At 42.2% G+C, this 14,187-nt stretch overlaps 1 pseudogene; it reads left to right on the plus strand.

Annotated features, from left to right (window-relative positions):
• Positions 1–12,316: 12,316 nt before the first annotated feature.
• Positions 12,317–12,935, plus strand: Rflnb-ps1 (refilin B, pseudogene 1; annotated as a pseudogene).
• Positions 12,936–14,187: the final 1,252 nt, after the last annotated feature.

Raw genomic sequence — 14,187 nt, forward strand, 5'->3', positions numbered from 1 at the left:
ATAGAACTCCCCCCAACACCCCGAGTGGCCACTGCTTTGGCCCTTTTTACCTTAAATTTTTTAAATCTTGATGAAGCTGGGCAAACAGCGGCTGAGCGACATTGCTCAGAGCCCAAAAGGACAAAAGAATTAGTTAAATGGAAGGATGTATTGACAAACAAATGGAAGGGCCCAGATCCTGTTTTGATAAGATCCAGGGGAGCTGTTTGTGTTTTTCCACAGGATAATGAAAATCCAGTTTGGGTCCCGGGACGACTTACTCAGAATATCAAGACAGAGGACCAAGAAGATGATAACTCTGGTGATCCTCATGCTGATCCAGGGAGTGCCAATAAAGGTGCAGAGCGAACTACGGTGGGGAATTATGTCAACCTTCCCCCTCCCGATGCCGGTGATGTATAATGCCCAAGTGTTTCCACGTTTCTTTACTAACAACAAAGAATTGGGACTAGCCTATTTACCACTAGATTCCCAAATAGAGCAAGTAAAAGAAAATAGGATTATTCCCCTTAAGGGCAGCCTTTGTTTTGGCATATTCAACAAAATATCTTCTGATCTTCCTTGCATTATGTTGAGTAATCAATCTTCTGCTTGGTTAAGGGAGGCCACATGGGGAACTGGTGAGGAAGACATTGTGGCTAACGCCACAGTTCTCTATGGTTGGTGGCCTTACATTAACTCCTCCACCTGCCCTCTCCGTCAACCAAAGTTGGCACCCTTTTGTAGAGGGACCCAGGGTGAAGAACTTACTTTGCCTTGGACTGGTTGCCAGTCCCGGGACTGTGCCTGGGCAGTCCAGAATTTTTTTTTCCTTCTCCCCTGATTTGGGGGGCGGAGTAAACTTCACCACCATTGATCCTAGACGGTCCAATAATAATCCCTTTGATCAATGGATGCTTTGTGGCGTTAATGGTAGCTGCACTGATCTTACGCCCATGGCGATGCTACTTGGAGGAAAGGGCGAAAAGGGACGGTTATCATTTTCCTGGAAGGGCAATATCCACCCTTCAGCCTCTGTCTGGACAGCTACTCATATAAAATATAAATCTTACTGGAGCACGGGGTTTAACCCTGCTCCGGTTTGTGTCTGGCCGCCATTTGTGTGGATTATATGCCACTAAAGTTTCTAAATTGAATTGTACAGACGGTTCATGTTTTTATGCCCTGTGTTGGGATGCTAGCCAATATTCCATAGCGGTAGTTACCCGCATGCCTCACTTTTCCCGGTCCCTGTTGAGACTCCGGGGACCCTGACCTTATTTAGAGGAAAGAGAGATTTTGGCATTTCTGCAATTATTGTTGGCATTATTGCTACAACGGCAGTTGCTGCCTCGGTTACTGCCTCGGCATTGGCCTTGTCAAATTCAGTACAGACAACCCAAACTATCAATGATTTATCGGCTACCGTCTCTGTGGCTCTGGACAGACAGGCCTTGGCTAATACTCAGATACAAGGAGGCCTCATGCTTGTTAACCAATGTATAGATCTGGTCCAAGAGCAGCTAGACATCCTATGGCAACTGGCCCAGCTTGACTGTGAACAAAAGCTCCCCGGCCTTTGTGTCACATCTATACAGTATGAACAATTTACCAAACCTGCCAATTTGTCTAAAACCCTTTCACAGCATTTGTTACAGAATTGGACCTCAGATTTTGAGCAGACGCTTAGGGAATTGAGAGCGGCCATCATTCAAGTCAATTCTACCCGACTGGATCTGTCTTTGACAGAAGGGTTGTCATCCTGGATCACCTCAGCAGTCTCTTATTTTAAGGAATGGGTGGGGGTGGGACTTTTTGGAGCAGTCCTCTGCTGCGGATTAGTGTTACTCCTCTGGTTGCTTTGCTAATTGAGATTTCAAACAAAGAGGGACAAAATTGTGATCGCCCAGGCGCTTATAGCCCTTGAACAAGGAGCGTTAGTTGATATTTGGTTAACCATGCTTAAGCAATAGGTCGCCAGCTGGACAGCTCTTGCACTCCTAGAACCTCAGTTCATTGCACAGGATTAGAGTGTCCGGCTTGAGCAGCCCATGAGGGATGACGAGCTTAGCATCGCACAGGGAAGCTCTACCAAACATGCTCCCTGGAAGGCATGTCATATTACATGAGGGTATCTGCCGCAGTTTTCCCTCCCTCGAAAAAATGGCAGTGCGACGGGTTGGGAGTGCCCTGGGTCTCAACAACAGCTTAAGGGTATCTCTCTTGTACAGGTTCGCCAACTTTGTGCGAGGATATGACTTCTGTCTTCACCCTCCTATTTATGGGTGTCCTATTTGCTTAAAAACAGATAAGGGGGAGATGTGGAGGGCCGTCCTCACATTCTCCATTGTAAGATGGCGCCGATATCCGGCAAGATGCACCTAATAAAAGGGCAATACGCAAGCGCCTGGTAAATTCCTCACTCAGGGGGACACGTATGCTGTGGTACGTCATCTGGCACATCTGGCAGCGACCAGCCAGAGAGTGACACGTCCTAGGCGAGGATAGTTTCCTATATAAGGGATGTTCTTTCCCTCACTCGGGGTCTCTGTATTGTAAGCTTGTGCTCTCGCTCTCAAGATGCATTAAAGCTATTTTCTGCAGAAGGATCCTTTGTTTCCTGCGTCATTCTTGCTGGCGAGACGTAGCGTGGGACAGTTGAACCAGCACCATTTGATGAAAATGCTATCTTTTTTCCATTGGATGGTTTTGGCATCTTTGTCAAAATTCAAGTGACCATAGGTGTGTGGGTTCATTTCTGGGTCTTCAATTCTGTTCCACTGATCTATCTGTCTGTCTCTGTACCAATACCATGCAGTTTTTATCACTATTGCTCTGTAGTACTGCTTGAGTTCAGGGATAGTGATTCCCCCAGATAGTTTTAGCTATCCTGGGTTTTTTGTTATTCCAGATGAATTTGCAAATTGTTCTGTCTAACTCTTTGAAATACTGGACTGGTATTTTGATGGGGATTGCATTGAATCTGTAGATTGCTTTCGTAAAATGGCCGTTTTTACTACATTAATCCTGCCAATCCATGAGCATGGGAGATCTTTCCATCTTCTGAGGTCTTCTTCAATTTCTTTCTTCATAGACTTGAAATTCTTATCATACAGATCTTTTACTTGCTTGGTAAAAGTCACACCGAGGATTTGAATATAATTTGGGACGATTATGAAGGGTGTCGTGTCCCTAATTTCTTTCTCGGCTAGTTTCTCTTTTGTGTAGAGGAAGGCTACTGATTTATTTGAGTTAATTTTATACCCAGCCACTTTGCTGAAGATTTATATCAGCCTTAGTAGTTCTCTAGTGGAAATTTTGGGATCACTTAAATATACGCTAACATCCTCTGTGAATAGTGATATTTTGACTTCTTCTTTTCCAATCTATATCCCCTTGATCTCCTTTTGTTGTCTGATTGCTCTGGCTAGAAATTCAAGAACTATATAGAATAAGTAGGGAGAGAGTGGGCAGCCTTGTCTAGTCCCTGATTTTAGTGGGATTGCTTCAAGTTTCTCTCCATTTAGTTTAATGTTATCTACTGGTTTTCTGTATATGGCTTGTACTATGTTTAGGTATGGGCCTTCAATTCCTATTCTTTCCAGGACTTTCATCATGAAGGGGTGTTGAATTTTGTCAAATGCTTACTCAGCATCTAATGAGATGATCATGTGGTTTTGTTCTTTCAGTTTGTTTATATAATGCATTACATTGGTGGTTTTCTGTATATTAAAGCATCCCTGCATGCCTGGGATGAAGACCACTTGATCATGGTGGATGATTGTTTTGATGTGCTCTTGGATTCTGTTTCCCAGAATTCTATTGAGTATTTTTGCATCGATATTCATAGGGAAAATTGGTCTGAAGTTCTCTTTATTTGTGGTTTAGGTAAAAGAGTAATTGCGGCTTCATAGAAGGAATTCGGTAGTGCTCCATCTGTTTCAATTTTGTGGAATAGTTTGGATAGTATTGGTATGAGGACTTCTATGAAGTTCTGATAGAATTCTGCACTGAACCTGTCTGGTCCTGGGCTCTTTTTGGTTGGGAGACCTTTAATGAATGCTTCTATTTCGTTAGGAGTTATGGGGTTGTTTAAATGGTTTATCTGTTCCTGATTTAACTTCGGTACCTGGTATCTGTCTAGGAAATTGTCCATTTCCTCCAGATTTTCAAGTTTTGTTGAATATAGGCTTTTGTAGTAGGATCTGATGATTTTTTGAATTTCCTCTGAATCTGTAGTTATGTCTCCCTTTTTATTTCTGATTTTGTAAATTTGGACACACTCTCTGTGTCCTCTTTTTAGCCTGGCTAAGGGTTTATCTATCTTCTTGACTTTCCCAAAGAACCAACTTTTGGTTCTGTTGATTCTTTCTATGGTCCTTCTTGTTTCTACTTGCTTTATTTCAGCTCTGAGTTTATTTCCTGCCTTGTACTCCTCCTAGGTGTATTTGCTTCTTTTTGTTCTAGACCTTTTAGGTGTGCTATCAAGCTGCTGACATATGCTCTTTCCTGTTTCTTTCTGCAGGCACTCACAGCTATGAGTTTTCCTCTTAGCACAGCTTTCATTGTGTCCCCTAAGTTTGGGTATGTTGTACCTTCATTTTCATTAAATTCTAAGAAGTCTTCAATTTCTTTCTATATTTCTTCTTTGACCAGTTCATCATTGAGTAGAACATTGTGCAACTTACATGTATATGTGGGTGTTCTTCTCTTATTGTTATTAAAAACCAGCTTTTTCCCCTGGTGGTCTGATAGGACTCATGGGATTATTTCTATCTTTCTGTATCTGTTGAGGCCTGTTTTATGACCAATTATACGGTCAGTTTTGTAGAAAGTACCATGAGGTGGTGAAAAGAAGTTATATCCTTTTGTTATAGGATAGAATGTTCTATAAATATCTGTTAAGTCCATTTGGTTCATGACTTCTCTTAGTCTGTCTATGTCTCTGTTTAATTTCTGTTTCCATGTTCTGTCCATTGATGAGAGTGGGGTGTTGAAATCTTGTACTATCATTGTGTGAGGTGCAATGTGTGCTTTGAGCTTTAGTAAGCTTTCTTTTATGTATGTAGGTGCCCTTGTATTTGGACCATAGATATTTAAGATTGAGAGTTCATCTTGGTGGATTTTTCCTTTGATGAATATGTAGTGTCCTTCCTTATCTTTTTTGATGGCTTTTGGTTGAAAATCGATTTTATTCGATATTAGAATGGCTACTCCAGCTTGCTTCTTCAGACCATTTGCTTGAAAATTTGTTTTCCAGCCTTTCACTCTGAGGTAGTGTCTGTGTTTGTCTCTGAGGTGTGTTTCCTATAGGCAGAAGAATGCAGGATCCTCATTGTGTATCCAGTTTGTTAATCTATGTCTTTTTTTGGGGAGTTGAGATCGCTGATGTTGAGAGATACTAAGGAATAGTGATTACTGCTTCCTGTTTTATTCATATTTGGATGTGAGATTCTGTTTGTGTGCTTTTCTTCTCTTTGTCTTTTTTTTTCCCAAAACGATTAGTTTCTTGCCTTTTCTAGGGTGTAGCTTGCCTCCTTATGTTGGGCTTTACCATTTATTATCCTTTGTAGTGCTGGATTTGTAGAAAGATATTGTGTAAATTTGGTTTTGTCATGGAATATCTTGGTTTCTTCATCTATGTTAATTGAGCGTTTTACAGGATACAGTAACCTGAGATGGCATTTGTGTTCTCTTAGGTTTTGTATGACATCTGGCCAGGATCTTCTGGCTTTCATAGTTTCTGGCAAGAAGTCTGGTGTGATTCTGATAGGTCTGCATTTATATGTTACTTGACCTTTTTCCCTTACTGCTTTTAATATTCTTTCTTTATTTTGTGCATTTGGTGTTTTGACTATAATGCGACGGTAGGAGTTCTTTTGTGGTCCAATCTATTTGGACTACTGTAGACTTCTTGTATGTTTATGGGCATCTCTTTCTTTAGGTTAGGGACGTTTTCTTCTATGATATTGTTGAAGATATTTACTGGTCCTTTGAGCTGGGAGTCTTCACTCTCTTCTATACCTATTATCCTTAGGTTTGATCTTCTCATTGACTCCTGGATGTCCTGTATGTTTTGGACCAGTAGCTTTTTCCGCTTCACATTATCTTTGACAGTTTTGTCAATGATTTCAATGGAATCTTCTGCTCCTGAGATTCTCTCTTCTACCTCTTGTATTCTGTTGGTGATGCTTGTATCTACAGCTCTTTGTCTCTTCCTTTGGTTTTCTATATCCAGGGTTGTTTCCCTGTGTCCTTTCTTTATTGCTTCTGTTTCCATTTTTAATTCCTTCCACTGTGTTTTCCTGGAATTCTTTCAGGGATTTTTGGGATTCTTCTCTATAGGCTTCTACTTGTTTATTTATGTTTTCCCGTGTTTCTCTATGGGAGTTCTTCATGTCTTTCTTGAAGTCCTCCAGCATCATGATCAAATATGATTTTAAATCTAGATCTTGCTTTTCTGGTGTGTTTGGATGTTCAGTGTTTGCTTTGGTGGGCGAATTGGGCTCCGATGATGCCATGTAGTCTTGGTTTCTGTTGCTTGGGTTCCTGTGTTTGCCTCTCGCCATCAGATTATCTCTGGTGTTACTTTGTTCTGCTATTTCTGACAATGGCTGGATTGTCCTATAAGCCTCTATTTCAGTGGTGCTGTAGACCTGTTTTCCTGTTTTCTTTCAGCCAGTTATGGGAACAGAGTGTTCTGCTTTCAGGCGTGTAGTTTTTCCTGTGTACAGGTCTTCAGCTGTTCCTGTGGTCCTGTGTTCTGAGTTCTTCAGGCAGGTCACTTGGAGCAGAAAAGTTGGTCTTACCTGTGGTCCAGTGGCTCAAGTTTGCTTGTTGCAGGGCTGCTTTTAAGCTCTCGGTGAGGGCAGCAACCAGGAGGGCCTGTGACGCCTTTTCTGAGAGCCCCCGTTTACCGGGGTCCCAGATGGCGTTAGGTGTTTTCCTCTGGAGTCAGAAATGTGAGCAGAGTGTAGTCTCTTCTGGCTTCCCAGGCGTGTCTCCCACTCTTAGGTTTAGCACTCCATCCCACGGGATTTGGGTGCAAAGAACTGTTGCCTGTGTCCCTTCAGGTTCGGGCAGTGTCTGGACTGCGGGGGACCTGCCGCTCCAGTGCCCCTATCTTCTGGTTCCCAGAGGCCATATCATGAATCATCTTTTAATGAGTAATTGTTCTGTAATCTTAAGAGTCCCATCCATAAGCATTTACAGAGCAGAAAGGGGTCAGACCTAATTGAAGCATGTGTGTACTTTAATTCCGTCCTCAATTAGGTTAGAGAAAGTAAAGCAGGAATATGATGGGATAACAATCATTAAACCCTTGGAGAGGCTGCCACTCATATGTGAATTTATACTTCTGAGTGAATTTTGTCCTCCTAACAGAATATTGGCTGACACTTGCCTCAATATTTCCACCAACTGACTTTCCTCCGCTACATTATCATCAAAGCAGGAGCATAGCAAAGTCCAGGCAGGCTGATATAGGAAGAGCTGAGAGTCCTACATGTTGTTCCATATGCAAACAGGAGAAAACTGACCTCCACAGAGCTAGGATGAGGTTCTCAAGTTCCATTCTCACAATGACACACTTTCTCTCACAAGGTCACCCCTCACTTTCTTTCCTTTATTAATCATTCTGTTTACATTTCAAGTGTTATCCCACTCTCCATTCTCTCCTCCATGAACTGCCTACACCAAAACACTTCCCACAGCCACTAAGAATGTGCTCTCACACCCATCCACTGCTAACTCACCCCTCTTTCATCCCACTTCTCTGTGGTGTCAAGACTCCACAGAACAAATCATCTCCCCTCCCAATGATGCCAGATGAGGAAGTCATTTTCTTCATATGTAGGAGGAGCCATGCACAGACTCATGAATTTTCGTTGGTTGGTCATTTACTCCATGGGAACTGTGAGCAGCTTCCTCATGGTCCTACACTAACTTCCCCACAATAAACACATTTAGTTGGGATCTAGGACCTGAAGTAGACATTTTCTCAAATCCCCTTCATGGCTTTACTTGCTTCCTCCTGCTGTTGTAAAACTTCCAATCTGTTCAGCTTGTATACCCTTTCCAGCAGCTACCTATACTGTCTTAGTAACAGTCAAGGAATTTCCTTGATATTTTGCTACTCTCTCTTTCCTCTGAAATATAGCCATGGCAGTTTTGAACTTCCCTAGAGAAAGTTTTCTTCCTTCTATCCACAATGTGTTCAGTTTGGTGGTTTCACTGCACCTTCACTCACACTCATTAACCTTCCTGTTCAGCTGGAGCTTCAGCATTTTGTCTGATTTACAATCATGCTCAATTTACTATACTCCTTCCAATCACAGTACAAATATTTGTGTTGCTTTCCATTTGAACAAATTGCAGAATTTTACTTAATGAAGCAGAAACAGAAATTAATGAGGACTCCTCATACTGGCAGTCCAGAAATATTTGTATTTCTTGAACTTTCCCTACTGAATAATAATAACCAAGCAAGCATGTTCTTCTTCCACCATTTCTTCCTTTCTTCTTTCTTCCTTCCTTTGGCTAAACAATCGAATTTAAAAAACAGAAAAAATATCTACTGAATATATACCAGTGTTCACTAGCTTAGAAGAGACATCTTATGTTATTTCGTATACTCTTCCATCTAGGCTTATGTACACAGAATGGTTTGATACACAACTGACAAAAGAACTGAGTCATTGGAAGAATTATCATTTTCACATTTCTCAAGGGTTCTTTGACTGAGTGGGAATAGGGCAATCTTATTCCTTTATTTTGTAGTCAGGGAGTAGAACAGGAACCAAGAAAGGGGAAGGGCAAATGTTCCCTTGAAATTTTTCATCAATAATTCAATGGGTAGACCTAATAGTTAGTGGGATCTTGACTCAGGAAATATTCAATCAAAGATTACTCTTTGTGAGCTGCAGAGATATCTTAGTGGGTAAAGTACTTGTCAGGCACACAGAAGGACCCTGGTTCAATGTGCAGAACGCTTGTCAAAAGCCAGGTATATACAAAAATGACGAGTATCAGAGAAGGAGAAATAAAGACATTTTGGTGGCCAAGTCTTGCTTATTGACTTTCAACCCAATAAAAACTTCATCTCTAAAAGAATTGTGAACAATAGCTACTACAAAAAAATACCAAAGGTTGACAGAACCTCCAATTTTACACAAACACATAAATAAATACACAAACATGCCCACAGAAACAGGCACACATAGACAAACACACACACAACCCCAATCATCATATCCTTTAGTAATTCTGTCCATGAGCAGAGAGGTCATAGGTATAGAAGAAAGTACAATTCCCAGCAATTGCAAATGAATATCATGTAAATACATATTTCACGAAATGCATAGTGGACAATATTTTAAGATGCAATTAAATTATACTATCTATTCTTTCTTTAAAAAAGTATTGAGCATTATAAAAACATTTCCAGCCTAGTATCAGACTTATGTACATCAGAATCAGAACAAAGATTGCTGTTTCAATTTTTTTCTTGCAACTGTTTCCTAATGTCATGTAGGAAAACTGGCTTCATCCAGAAAAGCCTTAAGCTACCATGGTCCTCTGAATGTCATTCTGGGAAAACCATGAAAACACATAAGAGATTGTACATGGCACTTTGATGTCTCGGATTTCCTGTAGCTCTCTTGTGGCTTGCATGAATATCGCTCATTGAATCTTGCCTATAAATGGCCATGCTACCTTCTTGTCTTTGCTCTGTTGATGATCATTGACAACATGAGTAAGTAAAAAATGCCTAGTGTGTTAGGGAAGCATGCCTTAGAGTGTGTCTCTGAGGGGTTCAGCAGAGAAAATCAACACAAAACTCAATCTGAATGGTGGTGACACCATAACCCTTAGGCTAGATTCCTGTACTAAATCACATAGAATAAGCTAAGAGCTAGACTTACCCTATTTCTGTTCCCTGCTCCATCCAGATGGAAAGAGTCTCATTCACATACTACCAGCCAGTCTACTTCTACCAACTAGACCTCTCATGACTACATGGAGCCTTTCTAGGATGGACTGTCTCCTTCCAATCTTTGAGCCATTGAAACTATCATTCATTAAAATGCTTCTATGAAGGGTTCTGTTACAGGATGGGGAACATGACCACTGTCCTCTTTGCTTTTTCCTGCCTTTTTCCCTCTCCTCCCACTAGGTTCCCTCATAGCCTTTCCAGTCCAGTGTGCCGCTAAGGAAACAAACTGAAGATTTCACCTTAATTCTACTTTGACTTATCTCTGGTAAGAGCTTTCTTGCTACACCAGCCCAGGTAGAACAGTGAAAGAGGAAAAAGAGAAGAAAAGAGAGTAGATGGCCTAGGCAAGGGAACTGAGGTTCTCCTTGTAACACAAGCTACTTCCCAAGGTATTACCATTAATCCAGTTTCTGTGTCAATATGACCCTGAAAACCTAATCTCCTACCATTAGAGCATATTTACTGACACAATTTTATTGCAGTTAAATTTCTAATACATGCCTTTTGAACACAGATCCAAAGGGTGGGTGTTGTAGCTCCATTCATGACCTCTTCTCTCCCGATCAGCACCCATACTCAAATCACCTGTGAACATCTTGTTTCCTAAAGACAGGTGTGGCTGTCTCTTTTACCTTTCTCCATGAGGTGGTTTAGTTAGAATGACCTTACCACACCAGCCCATCAATTACTGGCTTTCTAGCATTAATGACTTAGGAAAATTTATGTTTGATAATAATAGAAATCTCCCACTGTAGGAAGCAATTTGTTCAGGCTCTCAAACTTATGGGACACAATGAAAGCTGTGCTAAGAGGAAAACTTATAGCTCTGAGTGCCTGCAGAAAGAAACGGGAGAGAGCATATGTCAGCAGCTTGACAGCACACCTAAAAGTTCTAGAACAAAAAGAAGCAAATACACCCAGGAGGAGTAGAAGGCAGGAAATAATCAAACTCAGAGCTGAAATCAACCAAGTAGAAACAAAAAGGACCACAGAAAGAAACAACAGAACCAAAAGTTGGTTCTTTGAGAAAGTCAACAGGATAGATAAACCCTTAGCCAGACTAATGAGAGGACACAGAGAGTGTGTCCAAATTAACAAAATCAGAAATAAAAGGGGAGACATAACTACAAAATCAGAGGAAATTACAAAAATCATCAGAATCTACTACAAAAGCCTATATTCAACAAAACTTAAAATCTGCAAGAAATGGACAATTTCCTAGATAGATACCATGTACCGAAGTTAAATCAGGAACAGATAAACAATTTAAACAACCCCATGACTCCTAACAAAATAGAAGCAGTCATTAAAGGTCTCACAACCAAAAAGAACCCAGGACCAGACAGGTTCAGTGCAGACTTCTATCAGAACTTCATAGAAGTCCTCATACCAATACTATCCGAACTATTCCACAAAATTAAAACAGATGGAGCACTACCTAATTCCTTCTATGAAGCCACAATTACTCTTATACCTAAACCACACAAAGACCCAACAAAGAAAGAGAACTTCAGACCAATTTCCCTTGTGAATGTCGATGCAAAAATACTCAATGAAATTCTGGCAAACCGAATCCAAGAGCACATCAAAACAATCATTCACCATGATCAAGTGGTCTTCATCCCAGGCTTGCAGGGATGGTTTAATATACAGATCACCATCAACTTAAACCATTATATAAACAAACCAAAAAACAAAGCCACATGATCATTTCATGAGATACTGAGAAAACATTTGACAAAATTCAACACCCTTTCATGATAAAAGCCCTGGAAAAAATAGGAATTGAAGGCCCATACCTGAACATAGTAAAAGCCATATACAGAAAACCAGTAGATAACATTAAACTAAATGGAGAGAAACTTGAAGCAATCCCACTAAAATCAGGGACTAGACAAGGCTGCCCACTCTCTCCCTACTTATTCTATATAGTTCTTGAATTTCTAGCCAGAGCAATCAGACAACAAAAGGAGATCAAGGGGATACAGATTGGAAAAAAAGAAGTCAAAATATCACTATTTGCAGATGACATGATACTATGTTAAAACGATCCCAAAAGTTCCACCCGAGAACTCGTAAACCTGATAAACACCTTAAGCAAAGTGGCTGGGTATAAAATTAACTCAAATAAATCAGTAGTCTTCCTCTACACAAAAGAGAAACTAGCCAAGAAAGAAATTAGGGACACGGGGTAGAGGGCGGGACCTCGAGTGAGTGCAGCCCCTGGCGACACAGGACAAAGCGCTGGCGGCAAGGAGGGCAGCGGCCCTGGCCCTCGTGTGCAGCCCTCTCTTGCACTCCAACACCGCGAGGACTGTGCCAGGCCCCGCCACACGTGCAGCTATGGTGGGCCGACTGAGCCTGCAGGATGTCCCCGAGCTCGTGGACACAAAGTAAAAAGGACATGGCGTCCTGGACAGCCCGGACTCGGGGCTGCCCCCAAGCCCTAGCCCCAGCCACTGGGGGCTCGTGGCGGCGACGGGCGGTGGTGGGGAGCGCGCTCTGGTTGCAGGAACGCTGGAGCCCGATGCGACGGTGACCTCCATAGTCCCGAACCCAGCATCTCTGAGCCACTGCTCACCACGACTCTGTCCCCTGTCCTTCGGCGAAGGAGTCGAGTTTGACCCCTTACCACCAAAGGAAATAATGTATATCTCCTCAGTCAAGTACGACTCTGAGCGGCATTTCATCGATGATGTGCAGATGCCCCTGGGCCTGGTGGTGGCTTCCTGCAGCCAGTCACCTGTATCCCCAATTGCACTTGGCGAAACTATAAGGGCGAAGTGCGTTTCGAGCCTCGCCACAAGCCTTCCTCAGCACCACCATCGTCTACCCCAAGTACCCCAAGACTGTCTACACCACCACTCTGGATTACAACTGCCACATGAAACTGAGGAGGTTTCTATCCAGTGTGGAGTTCACGGAGTTCCTGGGTAGCGATAGCCTGTCGGATGAATGCTGACTCAGCTAGCTTGAGGTCGGACCGGCTGTTCATACACTGCCCTGGTCCCCAGACCACCCTGGATAAGCTGGGTAGCATTGATGTTGAACATTGCCCCCAGCCCCAGGGGAGTCTAACCTGCAGATACCTCTAAGCCTAGCCAGGGGAAGATGTATAAAAAAAAAAAAAAAAAACCTCTCCATCTTATAATAATAGAGAAATTCAGCTTTGTTTGAACTTTTTTCCAGATAGTTTTTAAAAAAGAAGTGTGTGTGTGTGTGTTTGTGTGTGTGTGCACATGCATCTTCTGGTTAGTTGATGCAGTTTCCCCAAATCTCAAGTTGATGAGAAAATAGAAAGAGAAGCAGAACAAAAGGACAGTGGTATCGGGTAGGCTGAGGTTAGCGCGTCCTCCATTTTCTGATGGACAAAGTGGGAAAATCTCTGGGATTGAGAGGGTGAGCTCAGAAAGTTCAGCCGTGCCTATGTTAATCGCTACGGGGGTGGGGAGCGCATTAACCCTCGATGCCCACATGGGCTCAATCTGATCTGGGCCCCTTTTTGTTTCTGCTTCTGTTTGTTTTTCCTGATAACCCAAACTCTTAGATTTATCAAAAAAAACTTTTTCATAATATTAGGGGAGAAAAACAACAACAACAACAACAAAACCATAAAAGGAGATGCCTTTAAAACATTAAACTCTCTGTCCATTCTGCTTTTGTTGGTCAGGTAATCAGCTGGCCGGGTCCGGGGCAGCACAGCTATCTGGTTCCTGAAGGTTGGTTTCAGGGCTAGGCTCTGGTGCAGCCCGAGCCTGCTTGGCATCTGGTTAACGTCTCCCCGGGCTTGTGTAACTCTGCTCATAGGTATTTGGGGGTTTTGAAATACTTTCCCTTTCTTTTTTTTTTCTTGAGGCAAAATGCAGCAGAGGGCTCTTTAAGAAGAACGGCATTCGGAAAGAATGCTTTGGAAAAACATGCTTTGGGGGCTGAATGGAAAGGGTTTCCACTGTGGGCCACTGTGCCTGAGTCCGGCTGCCGAGAGAAGGAAGCAAATTTGAATGTGACTCAGATCATCATGATTAAATGATGGACTTATTCTTCGGACTCTGATAGTGTCGAAACTGGGAGGAATGGGGTTTAACCCAAAAAAGCAAGGACTGTGGCATACTACCCAAATGAAGCTAAGATGGATTCGAGAGTAGAGAATGACAAGGAGACTCCACAACCTTGCCACCGTGGTGATGGGAGACATTTCTCTTGTGCCACTGTAT

Source organism: Rattus norvegicus, chromosome X (assembly GCF_036323735.1).
Source record: "Rattus norvegicus strain BN/NHsdMcwi chromosome X, GRCr8, whole genome shotgun sequence".
Classification (NCBI taxonomy): domain Eukaryota; kingdom Metazoa; phylum Chordata; class Mammalia; order Rodentia; family Muridae; genus Rattus; species Rattus norvegicus.